The sequence below is a fragment of the Galleria mellonella genome, unplaced genomic scaffold (assembly GCF_026898425.1).
Source record: "Galleria mellonella isolate WM207_F2 unplaced genomic scaffold, CSIRO_AGI_GalMel_v1 utg746, whole genome shotgun sequence".
NCBI classification, from domain to species: Eukaryota; Metazoa; Arthropoda; class Insecta; order Lepidoptera; family Pyralidae; genus Galleria; species Galleria mellonella.
Genome location: NW_026442148.1, coordinates 367,462 through 381,557, shown reverse-complemented (window position 1 = coordinate 381,557; position 14,096 = coordinate 367,462). Strand labels below are relative to the sequence as shown.

The 14,096-nt window shown below is 35.4% G+C and overlaps 2 protein-coding genes across 5 annotated transcripts in view; one reads left to right on the top strand and one right to left on the bottom strand.

Moving 5' to 3' along the window:
• The window catches only part of LOC113515273 (zinc finger protein 271-like), a 58,927-nt gene that overhangs the window by 11,908 nt on the left and 32,923 nt on the right, over nucleotides 1–14,096 (bottom strand). The window lies entirely within an intron of this gene.
• Nucleotides 9,073–14,096, top strand: part of LOC113517717 (uncharacterized) — a 50,123-nt gene continuing 45,099 nt past the window's right edge. The window contains 1 exon segment of the mRNA XM_052901142.1: nucleotides 9,073–9,148. The gene's annotated coding sequence lies outside the window, so the exon portion shown is untranslated.

The following is a 14,096-nucleotide window of genomic DNA, read 5'->3' as shown; positions in this document are numbered from 1 at the left end:
ATTTATCCATTGACCCCTTTCGATGTGGTGCCTTTGCCTTATTAATTCCGCCATAGCATAGGCGGTCCATTTTGGCCAAGACACAGTGTGAATCCTAATAGAAATCATATAATACGTTACCTTTTATAACCTGTCATAATTTCCCGCCATGATTTTTTATGCAGTGTACTGTACGGAATGGAGCGAACGCATCGTTCGTCGAAACGCTGAAATTTCGAATAATACGCGTTGTTGTTATATTTTTTTTTTTTACTTTGTTTTGTTTCTGGCCAGTGCTGCGATATCTATGCGTGTTGTAAATAATTGTCTTTGATTCGAAATCTGGTATTTGAAATATTTGTTTACAAACTTGATACGATCTTGCGGTCGGTGTAACATATCGTATGTATTTTATATATCCAAGTGTTGTTTTTGTGGTTTGGATTACGAGAAATTCTATGCACGAGGCGTAAAATGTTCATGACTATATAAAATAACCTATGGGTAAGAATAGGAGTGAAATTGCTTAAAGACGTTGCATATTTATATCATGGGGAGTGTTCTAAAATTGTTTGGATTGATACGTGCTGTTAATTTTTACCACAATACAACCCGCCAAAAACTAAAATTCCATCCCAACCACTTGGATGAGTAGCGGTCCTCCACCGTGCGTTTTTCTAAGCACTTTCTTCCATGCACAATCACGCTTTGAAATCAATTTCCAGCAGCAATATTTTCGAACCGATACTATATCGTAACCTTCAAGAAAAGAGCATATTCCTCTTTAGAAGGTCGGCAGCAATCCTGGAATACGCTTGATGTTGCGGGTGCTCATGGACGGCGATAGTCACTTACCATCAGGTGAACGGCATGCTCGTTTGCCCCCTGTGTTATAAAAAAAAAAAAATAAATATATGCATATTGGGGATTTTGAATCGATTTTGTTAAATTCTTTTAGTTTCTCTTATTCTTATCGATGTACCTAATAATATTTCTTACGGACTGCTATTACATATATGCTAATTTTGAATCGATTTTGTTATTCTTGTTGCAATCGACGGAGTTTACTCTCGTGTAGGTCCCACGATAATGTTGCAACGATCAAAGCTGCCTTTTTAGAGAAACAAAAAACTGTTGAAGTTTACTTGAAGACATACGATTCCACGTTCTAAATTCAAATATTATCAATAAATTCAAATTTAATGTGTTTAAAAAAATGTCGTGCATCATCTCTATGTTCACGATTTAAATTAGTTTTTTTTTTTCGAGAAAAATAGCCTAATTGTCAAATACAAAATTATACTTTAGACATGATTCTGTGAATCTGTCCGCCATTTATACGAGTGCGCGATCGCGTGTCTATGCCAGATATCAACACAAAAAAAGCAAAAACGCATCGGTCATCGCTCCCAACTCTATTTGGCTTTGCTCCAACATTGCACAAAAAAAAACTGCAGACGCATCCAGCGCATAGACGATAAAATATCTTAAGTATTAGGAGTGTCTATTCTATAGTAGGCTCGGACCATTTTAAGTTTATTTTTATAGTACTTGGAATGGCGAATTAGCTGATGGCTATCCTGATGGGAAGCCGTAATAGCACCATGAATATTACAAAATGCCCATAGTACTCTTCATGCGTTACTATTCCTGATAATGATGAATAATAAGAATCACCAGACTTACTAACTTCCGTATGGTGTCCAGCCAGGTCAGTGGTGTCTGGAGGCACAGGTATTGTATGTATGGTCATCAGCCACCACAAACCTGTCTTCGCTGTTTTCAACCGACTTAAAAAAGGAGGTTCTCAATTCGGTTGTATTTTTTTTTATACAACTTAGAATGGCAAACAAGCTGACGGCCCACCTGATGGAAAGTGGTAACCGTCGCCTATAGACATGAGTAGTAGCATGGACATAACAGAATATACTGTTTCGCCCATGATACCCCCTATGCGTTGCCATTCCTGTGGACTCAGGTGTTATTCCTCCGTACCCAGTAAATTCACGCCATATCCCACCCTTCAAACCGAAATACAGCCATGCAAACACAACTGCTTCACGGTAGAAACACGAATGAGACAGAGGTACCCAAACAATCGACTTTTGTACAAAGTCTCCCACTGATATGTTCCTAACCTTCTAACTACGTCAGTTGTAAACGGATTTGGAAATTTCTCTTCTCATTTGAAAGGATATATGTACAGATCGGTCCCATAATTATTTTATCAAGATCGGTTCAAGGACATAAGCTATTTTTAGCTACTTTTTTTACTAGTCCATAGAGGGGGGAAAGGGATTGTTAGTAATGGAGACTGAGAATCCCATTGCTAGCAATATACCCAACCAGGTCGACCTCCTCGCGCTTCTCCCTGGAAACTATCATGGTTAATTCCTGATGAATTAATCATGATGGGCAAACTGGCCTGTTTTCATTCTCACCTATCACCCTTCACTGGTGCTCCGCCAGCGTATCCCGTTAGCGCAGGCGGGGTTACCATTCCATTCTTACCCTTTAAAAAAACAGCTTTATCCTCAGGAACGGCAGTACATAATGACACGGTTGCCACCGTTATTATTTCCCATCACGGTCAACTTATTCGTCATTCAGAGTTGTATAAAAACATATCATATAGAAACCCTCAATATTTATTCAACTGTCCAAGTGCTCGCGCAAACAATTTTATTTGGCGCGTAAACATTTCAATTTGGCGCGTAAACAGTTTTATTTGGCGCGTAAACAATTTTATTTAATGTGCAGATTTATTTGTCGTCCAGAGACGCAACATTGTTTAAATAAATCCATCCAAATACCATACCATTTTCACCCGTCAAAAAAAAAAAAACTAGTCCATAGATACAAAAACAGTTCATTCAGCTAGGCTTATGAGAGGTTTGACGTTTTTATGAATAAGAGGGTTAGTTTTTAATGTACAATGTAAACGAGCGCTCGCGTCACAGCTGCTCATGATTAAGGATCACGAATCGATCCCGAAACTAGTCGAGCTTTTTCGGTCTAATTAGACGTAAGTGAAACCGGTAGTTATTACATTAAAATATAATGTTTCAATATTTTTTTAATTGAATTCACTTATATCGTATTTTCTGATATCGCTCACGACTTAGGTTACATGTTTATCTTTATAACTAATAACGCAACATTTGAAATATTTGCAGTCTAGTGTTATTTAATTCATTATAATTGTTACTTCATTGTCTCGCACTGTATAACTATGTTAAAGTGAATGCTGTGAATACCTATAATAGGCATGTGCATTAATATTGTATTATATTTAATGTTTGTTATACCTATATGTTATAATGCAATATGCTGTTGGTGTTCCTTAAATAATAAATAATGCGTGTTCACGAAATTTTTAACAAAAAAAGGGGCTAGTGTTGCCATTCTTTAAACAATGAAGACTTGTGACACCTCATAATTTTTCTTCTGCCATAAATAACTGCTGGAGTTCTTGGACGCGTTTATGGCTTTAGTTTATTTTCGAAGTGCTTGGCTGTTATATTTTGGTGCGACTATCAGATGCGAGCGACATCGTCAGAGACGTTTGTGAAATGGTAAAGCGTGGTGACGTGAGATTTATACAGAACTAGTTTTTTTTCCTGTAACTTTGTCTGAGTGACCGGGATACGTTCCCTGATTGATAAAAAGTAGCTTATATCCTTCTTTATCCCATATAGTTTGTATGTATGTAAGGCAAAGGCTCTCAGTTCAGTTCTTTATTTTTTTTATGTCTATCACCTCCTTACATAGTTTTTAAGTACACTTGCTAACAAAAATGGACCCAAGTTGTCTAAAATTAATAAATAATAACTCCGTTATTTAAAAACTGATTTAGAACATTCTTTTTCTATCTGAAAAGATATATCTATCTATATTTATAATAAATCTGTAGAGAGGTCAATTATGTACATGAGATATATTTACAAAATAACTATCAGCAGGTGATTAGTGATCGATACTGATGCCAAAAATACAATCAGTAAAATTTCTGTCTGTCTGTCTGTCTGTATGTTCGTTATAGAAACAAAACGATCGACGGATTTTAACGAAACTTGGTACAATTATTCTTCATACTCCTGGGCAGATTATAGTACACTTTTCATCACGCTACGATCATATTAAAAACGGTCCATTTTTAAGCTGACGCGTGTGCAGACTTTTTAAAATGTAAAAATGTCCACCCGTGCGACGCCGGGACGGGCCACTAGTTTACAATATGATCCTATAGAAATTTTATCAAAATCGGTTAAGTCTTTTTTTAAATCAAAATAACTGGTTTTGCTACAATTGAAATCGATTCTTTTGTGAAATGCAATCTTGTTATAGAATCATATTTACTTGTGTTTATTGTGTTTTCTACTATAATATTTTGGAGCGAAAAATATAGTGTTTTTTTTATACGACTTAGAATGGCAAACAAGCTGACGGCCCATCTGATGGAAAGTGGTAACCGTCGCCTATAGACACGAGCAATACCATGGACATAACAGAGTTTTTCGTCTTTCCTGAGGACTCAGGTGTTATTCTCTGTACCCAGTGTGCGGCTCACCTGTTATACTACCGATGATCACAAAACCAGCGGCATTGCAGGTGTGCTGCCGGCCTTTTAAAAAGGAATATACTCTTTTCTTGAAGGTTATGTTGTCGTATCGGTTCGGAAATACTGCTGCTGGAAGTTGATTCCAAAGAATGGTTGTGCGTGGAAGAAAGTGCCGCCACTCGTCCAGATGATTGGGATGAAACTTTAGTTTGTGGCGGGTTGTACGGTGGTGAAAATCAGCAGCAGGTATCGAACAATTCCTCAGAACACTCCCCATGATAAATTCGTACAAAAGATGCAACATCTCCGCAGTTTCAGTGGTAAATGGCGTTGACTATCGATAATTCGAACTTTGAATGCGGTCTAACGGAAGGAGTTGGTACCACAGGTGAGAACAGTATTCCATATGCGGCCTGACTTGGGCTTTATATAATTTCAGGCGGTATGAAATCGTCTCACCCTATTGAGTACTCCTAACTTTTTGGAAGCTATCTTAGCCTTCTCCTCCAGATGACCGCAAAACTGGACGTCGCAAGATATATCAACGCCCATTCTTTTTTTTTAATGGATGAAAATCTTTTTTGTGGTAAACGCGCAGACTTGTGTCTTTTTGGGGTTAAATTGGACAAGATTTTGTTCACCCCAGATCGAAACTTGATGGATATTTTTTCATCTATTCCGGCACTCATCGGTATGTGCCCGCGAGATCTTTGCCTGACCGGTATATAATGTATCTCCTGTACTGTCGTCTGCATAGCAATGAATATTACTTATCTGTAACATATCATTGATATGCAGAAGAAACAGAGTCGGAGATAGTACACAGCCTTGCGGGACACCAGCATTCAAAGGTTTTAAATCAGAGCATGCTCCGTCGACTACGACTTTAATGCTACGTTCCTTGAGAAAACTGGCGACCCAAATGCACAGTCTCGCAGGAATCAAATGAAGGTCATTATTCATGCCATATCATTCAAACCGAAACACAGCCATACAAGTGCTTCACGGTAGAAATACGAATGGGATAGAGGTACCCAAGCAATTGACTTTTGTACAAAGTCTCCCTCTGGTAAATGTGTCTATGAATAATAAGAATTGCCACACTCGTTTCGTTTATGTAAGCTCATTTTTTTTTAATGGATGAAAATTTTTATTGGTAAACACATTTTATTTTAATGTAATATCTCCCGGTTTAATTACGTGTAATTGGATCGAAGAAGCTCGTCTAGTTTCGGAATCAATTCGTGATCCTTAGTCATGAGCGGCTGCGACGCGAGTACGAGCCTGGTATGGTCACTCCGCCTGCACTGTCAATATAACGTATATTGACTGGGCACCAGTCAGGGATGATAAGTAGGAAGAATACAGTACAGGTCAGTTGGCCCACTGTGATGCATTTTACAAGAATTAACCACAATGGTTCCCATTGGAAACCGTATGGAGGTCGACATGATAGAACATATTGCTAGCGATGGGTCTGTTAGACACCTTTATTCACAATTCCTCCTGCACCCCTCACCCTTTACTTCATCAGCTTATCGGCCATTCTAAGTTGTATAAAAAATGTAAATTTCAATAAAATCTAGATGTTTTGCCTAAGTCTAACCTTGATCTCGTTTCGCAATATCGTGAATGCTCATGAAAGAGGGTCGAAGCCGCTTGATAGCTTACGATCTTACTACTTACGTGACGATTACGACTTTTAGCCGACTGCCGCAGGCAAAGAAAGGGTATTGTTTTAAGATGTAGCTAGAGATATTTCTCAGAGTACGTTTTGATCCGGTCATATTGAGACTTCTATAAAGAATGAGCTCCCTGCCGAGGTTTTCCCAAGAGACTACAGCATGGGGTTCTTTAAAAGGGGGGTAAAGAGGTTTCTTCAGGGTCGGCAGCGCGCGCGTAATACCTCTGGTATTGCAGGCGTTTATAGGCTACGGTAACCGCTTACCATCAGGTGAGCCGTATGCTTGTTTGCCACCTCAGTGGTATAAAAAAAAAAAGATAGTGTCCCATAAAAAAAAAATTGATTTCATTTGTGACAAAACCGGTTATTTTGATGTAAAAACTATCATTATCAATATATATATATTCTTTATTGCACTTAAACAATACATACGACGATTAGTTTAACAACTTGTTAGTAAGGGAGGACTTATCTCTGAAAGAGATCTCTTCCAACCAACCCAGTGTAGTTAGAGAGACAATAATTTGGGTAATCCAGTGCAGGAACGGTAACGGTAACAATAATGTAAATACACGAATCTGTATGTACAGATAAAAAAGAGTTTTCCAAATCGATTCACAACTGACGGAGTTATGGAGTGACAAACATAAAAAATAATACAACCGAATTGAGGATCTCCTTTTTTTTAAATTATTAATATTATTGTTCAAAGTGTGGTCCCGGCATAGAATAGGCCACCCCTTCCTTTCCCGTGGGTGTCGTAAGTGGCGACGAAGGGAAGGCGAGGGAAGGACAGCAGCGTCCCTCTTAAAACATCTCCAAAGTCTAACTGCGGTTGCTAATCCGCTTGCCAAGCGTGGCTACCATTGACAACCCTCCCCCCCATGGGGGAGGCATATGACGCTGATGATTGTTCAAAGATTTTTGGTATTACTTCTAAAGGATATTAGTACAAACCACAGGCGGGGTTATCATTCCATTTTTATCCATCGACAAAACAAACATAAATATGTATATTGTGTAGGAATTGAACCCTAACCAGGGTGAGACAGTATATTAAGCTATCATTATTGGCAGCAGCAGGATGCGATGCAGGTTGAATTGGACCGGGATACCGCCACTTTACTACGATGGAGTTCCAGTGGCATATAGCGAGAAGGTTAAGAACCTTGGTATCATAATGGACGGCACTCTATCTTGGACATGTCATATAAATGAGCTCAGTAGACGCATGCACTTTACATTTCACTCTCTCAAGCGACTTCAATACTTTCTCCCAGTAAATACTAAAATCATGCTCGCACAATCTCTACTACTCCCAATACTTGACTATGCCGACGTCTGTTTTTTGGATGTGACTGAGGAGCTTCTAAACAAGCTGGAACGATTACAAAATCTGGCCATTAGGTTCATCTTTGGTCTTCGTAAATATGATCACGTTTCTGCCTTTCGCAACCAGTTAAAGTGGCTTCCTATCCGACTTCGACGTGATATGCACATCCTTTCTTTCCTTTATAACATACTTAATAACCCCAATTCTCCTTCGTACCTCCGCTCTCGATTTAAATTATTACCACCACCAATCCGTCCTAAACGCTCCTGTCAAGTTCAGTCCAGGATTCTCGACCTACCTTTGTGTAGAACACATTTTATGGGCAACTCTTTCTCGTATCGAGCTGCCCAATTATGGAACAAACTCCCTTCCCACATACAAGAGAGCCCTTCAATTACCTCTTTCAAGAAAAGGTTGAAGTTACATTTTCTTTCCTTTGAGTCATAATTTATTTATTTTTATAATTGAACTGTCAAACTTTGAAATCATTGAACTAAATTTCTATTCAAATATTCATTTATTTTAACATCCACTGTATATTGTATATGTATTTATGTAATATTTTATTATGTATCTTAATATTTTATTTAACTGTATATTTGTTTATGTACATTAAATATTAATAGTTGTAGCACTTCAGCTACCCGCTAGCAACATGTTTTCTAACTGCATTGGGTTGACTGGAAGAGATCTCTGTCAGAGATAAGTCCACCCTTGCTCACAATATTTATAAATGCATTAACATTGTAATTTACAAGTGCAATAAAGAATATATATATAATTAAACTGCCTCACCCGCTATTGGAACCCAAGTTTTATTTGACAAACCACTTAACGATATAACTACCACCCACGTACCGACGTCATTTATCACAGACATTCCATCAAGGGCACTCCCTTTACGCTAAATTGCCCCTATCTTATCTGTGAACCCACAAAACTCTATTATCTATGGTAAAGTTTTATTGGTTCAGTAATTCTTCCAACAAAATAGTGAATAGTAGTATATGACCACTCAATGTATCCCGCTCTATAAAATGTTGTATTATTTCATGATTTGGTAGGCCCATCTGTGTACTAAGTTTCATTGAAATCGGTTCAGCCATTTAAGTTTGTATTATCTAGACATCTTAAAGGTTGTGGCACTTTATAAGGTAAATTAATAACATCATTCTACGAGATTGTATTGAATATTTTCACAAAGAAAATATGTCGTAAAATTGTAGCATGAACATCGTAATCTGTAATTGTTACAAAAAAATCTTCAAATGTAAATGTTGCCACGGCATTGCCAAAACTTTGGGAAGAGGTGACAACACTTCTGAATTATTGTACAGTATACTTTGTATTTACAGAGAAAACATACATAGAGCTAATAAAAAAGCTTATTCGATCCTGTAGCAGTATTATCTCACGATTTGGCGTGTACTACATCAGCATTTCATAGTGTACTATAATTAAACATGGTGACTTCCTCGAAAAGATTGTATTTTCATGTGAATACATCTCTCCGGTCAGTAGTCGTGCCATACTTCTGATGGGCTGACGCTCGCCGTCACAGGACTCATCCTATGTGCTCGGCAATATTGCGGTTTTAATTTTTTTTTTATAACCTTTTTATTTACGACACTCCTATTCGATTGTCTATGACAGTTACATATTCTTCGTGAAGTGTTTCCAAATTAAGAACGTGAACAGCTGTCGCACATGTCAAATAGTTTCTCAGCAGCCAGTGTTTCGAATTTCGAAATGTGAAAACGGATCAGGAAGCGTTTATGAAAATGGAACGACGCGTGTCATTTCGCTTTCGTCGGCCCGCGAAAGTGTCTGTGTTGTGTCCATTTTTCCTTGATCTTTACTAACCCATTAATGGTCTTTGATTCTGTGTGGAGAATATTGTTTTCAAGGGACGAGACGGGTCTACTTAAGTTGGTGTTTATTCTTTGAGGATTTGAATGAATTCTTGACTGGTTTCATTTCCTTGTTCTATATTATCTGATTTATTGTTGATCTGTGGATTTACGCGATTTATGGACTTGTTTATGTAATAATAACATTTAAAATAATATTATTTTGCGAAATGCTATATGACCTTAAAATACGGAACAACAAATACAACTATTAAATTTATCATTTTAAAAAGTAATAAATATATACATATGCATTTTTCGAATAAGGATTTCAGAATGGACACATTTCAAATTTGCATTTCATAAAATTTTAGTCTACATCTTGTGATCGCTGCATAGACAAGTGGTATGTTTTTTTTTTTTTACTACACTAAGATATCATCACATTTGTAGCTTATTTGTGTCATTTCCTCATACTTGTCAGTATTTCAGGTGACTAATTTGGCCGAGACCCAAGAGACCACTCTTACATCATAGATCAAATATATGACTATTCTATTGTTTATTTTTGTTATAGTCTGAACTTTTGTATGTAGTTTAGTTGGTATTATCACATTTTAGGTCATAACGTCTTTTAAAGTAAAATCACATAATACTTACGAGTCCTAAATTTTACTTTTTGGTTAAATAAACTTCGTATACGTTTTCATAAATTGCATGATTTGGATGTTCGAAATATAATTCAAGTTCTATACTAGTCTTTTTTTAATTTAACATTATTTTGAATTTCAGTGATCTTTAAAATGGTTTTAACTTCAAAATTGTTATTATTATTATTGTCAGTAATGAAATTGACGAATTAATTTAGTTGCTATTTTCTTTTTCAATGCAATGCTAAAAGAATTACAATTTATAACTTTTATACGTTTTTTTTTCTATTCCAATTTTAATATTCGAATTTCATTCGATATTCGAATTGGCGAATTTATTTATTATTATTTTTAATTGTTTTGAAATGCAAAAGGAATACAATTATAATGCCAAAAATGCTCGTATCCGCGGCTACGTTTTTCCGCTCGAATCTGTTTTAAATAATATTTTCAAGGCAATGCCCGTTTACAAACGTTGTTATAAGTTGAACGCCACCAGATATAGATCGGCGTGAGTCACTCGTGTTAGTTATTTTATTCTGTCTGCCACTGTTTTGTTTTAACTATTTATTTCTGTATATATATTTTATACATTGTTTTTTTTTTGCAACCTAGAATGGCAAAGGAACTGACGGTCGTCTGATGGAAAGTGGTAACCGTCTACCACAGATAATATAATACTATACTAGTACGTCTACTATAGGTATGGACAGTACTATGGACATAATAATATAGACATGATACCCCTCATGCGTTGCCAATCCTGAGGATTAAGGTGATATGCCTCTGTACGCTGCAATTTACAATTTTTATTTATTTATTTATGTACTGCATCGTTTTAGTATTTTTTTTTTATGTTTGGAATTTATTCTTAACAACTGTTGTCAATATTGAAAATTTGACAATGGAGTCGATTTTAAAGCTTAGTTTAGATTTTACTGTATATTTCATTAAAATTAAAATTTCAATTTGATTTTATAGCGAAATGATCGTTTTAAGAACCATTACAAACTTAAACTAGAATTGATTTACGTTTAATTCTCTATGGTCCATACCATAATATCTTTGATAAATCATTGAATTAACACTAAATCTACCGACTTTTAATATATACCTAATCCTACCATGAGCGGACAAATGACCGCTTTAAAATAAAGTATTTTTTTTATGTCTACCAATTTTCTATTTCATAATTAACGACAGTCAACAACAATTGCTAGACAACAATCACTGTGTGATGTCACACCGCATCATAGTGTTAGACTAAACAAAAAGTTCTAACACTACTTGCAATTCTATTCTATAAGTTGAGGATAGTAACTGCAGTTCAATATCCCTGACTAGGGTTGCCATCCGTCGTAGTTTCCCCGGATTTGTCTTAGTTTAGAGGGCATTTTTTTTTGATGGGTGTAAATGGTATGGTAACCCCTGCCATATAGCCTGCGCTAACGGGATATGCTGGCGGAGGTCAGAAAACAGGTCAGTTAGCCCATCATGATGAATTCATCAGGAATTAACCATGATAGTTTCCAGGAAGAACCGCGAGGATGTCGACCTGGTCGGGTATATTGCTAGCAATTGGATTCTCAGTCTCCATTACTAACAATCCCTTTCCCCCCAAAATAAAGTATTGTATCTTAATATAGAAAGAGATTTTAGCCAATTGGATAGTGAACAAGTAAACAATAGTAAGTTGTAAATATTGAAAAATGGATTGTATGTATATTGATTGTGGGAAAAGTCAATAAGTTATTTATTTATTTATTTATTTACACATACACTGAACAATTTTTTATATTAATAACATTCATTAGATACAATCTCTTTTTAAATAATATCATTAGTTAAATACCAAAGGTTGTTTGGAAGAGATTGCTCAGCGATAAGGCCGCCTTTTGTATCACTTCTCATTAATATTTACTGTATTTGTGTCTCTCTTTTTTATATAATTATATAAATAAATACAATTATGTAGATAATATAAATTATGTATGACAAAACAACATAATAATGAAGTTTACACAATTATATAAAAACATTACTATTTTACTTTTAATTTTGAATAAAAAGGAATGTAGCAGTGTTTGTGCAATAAGCATATGTCGCAGTTTCAAATCTGAAGCTACGACACTGATTTTCAGTAGGCCCTAAATACGTAACTCACGGACACATGTGTGCAAAAGATGTAATGTATAAATATATAAGAATAAGTTACATGGTGATACAGTAACTTATTCTTCATAAGTCATTTGACCGCGCTTGGTAGGTTTAGTGTTGAAACTGCAATTTTTGAAATCAGTTTAGGGAATGTTACCTCAGAAACGAGCCCATTATGCAATACCGATTGGGTTTTGAAAATTAAATATTTTTAGACCATCAATATGGATACTCTAAACTTCTCTATTTAACCCTTATTTTGATATTGTTCGCTACACTGAACACAAACTTTGAAAAAAATCCAAGTCATTCAAATTTGTAATTTATTTATGACAATTAAGTTAAATACCAGATGGAGACTTTGTACAAAAGTCGATTGCTTGGATATCTCTGTCCCATTCGTGTTTCAACCGTGAAGCAGTTGTGTTTGCATGGCTGTATTTCGGTTTGAAAGGTGAAATATGGCGTGAATTTATAGGGTACAGAGGAAAAACATCTGAGTCCTCAGGAATGGCAACGCATGGGGGGTATCATGGGCGAAACAGTACACTCTGTTATGTTCACGGTACTGCTCATGTCTATAGGCGACGGTTACCACTTTCCATCAGGTGGGCCGGCAGCTTGTTTGCCATTCTTAGTTGTATAAAAAAAAAAAGTTTAAATTATTTGGCAACTTAAAAATTTTAAGTAGAAAAAAAATATTAAAAATTAAGAAGATTTTTCGTTAGAAAACATAGTCGTATATTGCGTAATATGCAATATACGACTATGTTTTGTAACGAAATAAAGTTTAATTTTACAATATTGTTTTATTACCTTAATTTGGAAATGTCCGCCACAGAGGGCATGTATTTTCTCCAAAAAGGGAAGAACAGAATTTTTTTATTATTTTTGACAAGGTCCTTAAATATCCTAAAACATATATTATTCATAAAATAAAAAAAAATATAAGTTTTTCTTTTCTACCAAATTAAGGGTTACAATATTTATTTATTTATTTTTTTATTATTTATTTTTATAAGGGGTAACAATATTTATTTATTTATTTTTATAGCTATTGTATACACTAATAATACATAAAAATATGACAGAGGTAAGCAAATGTATATAAGGCATATTTAACTCAACAAGATATATAAATTTATATATTTATTTAATTATTAATTGCCTCAAAATTTCATAAATGACTGATAGGTAGTGAACGGGCATAGAGTAAGAGTTTTATTGCTAAACACTATTTTTCAGATAATCTCTGAGTAGAAGGAATAATTATGTTTAATTAATATGTATTTAACATCTCTCTTGCCATTTTCTACAATTACCACTTTCCATCAGATGGATTGTCAGTTTGTTTGCTATTGTATCATACAGATAAACTATAGAAATGTCTGTTGATGGTTCATGAGTAGGCATTTCTGTTTGTATTGGTCTGGGTGTTTTCCATCAATACGATTTTATTATAAATCGTAACTGGTCGCTGAAGTCGCAGAAGATATGTAAATAAAAAAAATAAAAAAAACTATTACAGGAGGGCTTTATGAACGCAATAGAACCTAAAACAATGATTTTTAGATTTTTTGTCTGTTTGTCTGTACGTTTGTACATGCTAATCTCAGAAACGGATTAACTGAGGGCCTACCATGAAATGTTTTCCGAAATTTCGGATCCGAACGAAACAAAAATTTGATGCTGAAATTACATGATACGTACCGTTTAAAAATATTAAAAATGCTAAAATATCGTTCCTTTGAACTTTTATGGTAGGATTTATGACAAACGAAATGTTAAGCTCCATTTACAGGGTCGATTTTGGTACGAACAAAAGTACGAAATGGAGCCCGAAAATTCGGAATTTCATTTCATGGTAGGCCCCCTGTTTTAA